We start from the raw sequence: 2,500 nt of genomic DNA on the forward strand, positions 1-2,500 counted from the left end.
GTGCAATTTACTTGTTTCCAATGCCTTGTTTTCCTAATTCTCTTTTCTCCTCTCTCCAGCCCAAACAATTTATTTTTTCTTTCCTTTTTTCTCATTTATTCTTTCGAATTGCTTTGTTTCCTCCCGACAAAGCCTTCCTTTTCGAATCATACATCCACTACCGTCATATCTATGCAGTTGCAACAATATCCATGTCCCCTGTCGATGCCTTTTCATTCGATGATGTCATTTTCGCTCAAGTTGCCATTCTATGCCGCTTTTTCACTTCCAGGCGGCCCATTCCGCGTTTTACGGCCTCATAACAGCACGTGGATATCAATCGATTTTTACTCGTTCATCCCCCATTTCGCTTTACGACGATCAAAGACTGCGTTTGCTAATTTTTGGTCCACCTGCGACCAGCGTCATTCGCCGGGCGATTATGTCCGGCGGCAGCGAAGGGAGTTGTCGCGCCTCTCTCATTTCGTCGATGCTTCAAGAAATTTAATCTATCCGAAATTATTGTAACTCACACACACACACACACACACACACACACACACACACACACACACACACACACACACACACACACACACACACACACACACACACACATATATAAATATATATATTCTCAATTGACTATTGCCTCTCTCAATAGTGAATTAAGAGAGGCCTATGTATGACCTGCAGTGGAATGAATGGCTGTTAAAAAAAAAAAAAAAAAAAAAAAAAAAAAAAAAAACATATATAAAAAAAGATTAATAACTTACCAAATGATTGAAGTTGACTATTGGACAACCAGGCAAGAATCACATGCATTCTTCTACTGGATTTTGGTCCATAATGTCATCAATCAGCAGATTTTCAAAATCTGGTAAGTGTGGTATATCAGGAAGAGCTTCAATTGTCCCGTCCTTAGTTATGCCAACAGGGTACCGGAGGAACCGTGTACTATGCTCCTTGCCGCCCTCTATGTACGCTCGTAGAGCATCATTTGACAACTCATTGATAGTTCTGATAGCTCCTAAGGAACTAGGATCTTTCAGAGAGGGATCTGACTCTGACAAGCCTTACGTGTGCTCAGCCCAGAGCCTGCGACGGAATTCGTGGATGTGACCATCGGTCACTACTTCCACGACATTACCAACGGGTCTCAATTGCTGGGCTAACACTGCAATTTCAGTGTCTCTATCCCCAGCAAAACTACGCTCGTTGAAATTCGCAGAACCGGTCAAAAGGTAGCAATCGTCCGCGATAATCAGCTTGGCGTGCACATAAATGAGGAAATGACTGAGGTTGTGCCATTTCACTTCATTACCGCCAGGCACTGGTTCTTTAATGCCCCACCCAGCATAATCTGGCTTCGACTCTTATTTTCCTAGACATAGGAACACCAAGTAATCGGTCAGCTGAGCATCTGACCCAACAGCCTGCAACTCCTCAGCGATCTTCCTATACATCATCTGCATAGTTTAAAACTGACCGTGAAGAATGGCTTTTGCAGCTTTAGTGAAAACGCGATGCTGTGTGTCTACCTCTGGCAGCATGGGAAGGACGATGTAAGCGCAGAATTATTGCCCCATACGAATTTTTTGTATAATCTTTTGAACAATTTCGTATGGAATTGCATTTTTGACTTCGACATTTGGTTCACGTTCCCAGTATTTAGAAGAACCAATGAAAAATTGATTCTCGATGTATAGAAATCCCTGAGCATTTCTAATTATTTCTATGACACCCTGCTAAATACTTTGATCAACGAAACAGCCATTAATCCCAGCAGCCTTCTGTCTTTCAAAGTCAGCTGAAGTAGTATCTATCGACCTCAACAGCTGTGTTACCCAATGAACTTCACGTTGCATAGGTACAGTCTTCGGGAGCTTACTCCAGATTTTCGTTGGCTCAAGATCCAAGGAACCGGTGCTAATTCCGGAGTATTCGATCTCTTCCTTGTCAGCGATACGCCTTCTTTCCCTCTCCCAACGTTCTCTGAAATTTTATATGATGTCTAGAACAATCGGGCCGCACACTCGCATATGAATGTCGTGCCGGGGCTCTCGAGGACCACATTCAGGAGACAGAGTTACGAAAGCATTCTTAAAGTCTCCTAAATGTTCTTTGTTGAGCGTTTGAAACAAATGGTGTTAAGGTGTATCCCACCTACCCTTTGTGATGTCCATACCACCTAAAAAGGACAGTGGTTCATCTGTGCCTTAGTCCACCATTATGCACTTTTGATTGTGTGCCCACATATGAGGAGCCTTCTTCTGCTGTCGGAAACCGATAGATCTGTGCCTCAAAGCGAAAACAACTTCGACCTCCGAGTCACGGAAAAATTTTTCGATTTCTTTCTGTCTCACTTCAGTGTACTTGAAAACGGGCAGAATCTCCTTCCAAAGAAGTATCTTCACTTCAACTCCTTCTCCAGCCTTCTGCTTCAAAAGTTCTCCCAAAATGAGACCATTTTCTTCCCTCGTCAGCTTAATCTCGGGCCAAAAAGAATATGCTATAATAT

The sequence above is a fragment of the Penaeus chinensis genome, chromosome 32, assembly GCF_019202785.1.
Source record: "Penaeus chinensis breed Huanghai No. 1 chromosome 32, ASM1920278v2, whole genome shotgun sequence".
NCBI lineage: Eukaryota > Metazoa > Arthropoda > Malacostraca > Decapoda > Penaeidae > Penaeus > Penaeus chinensis.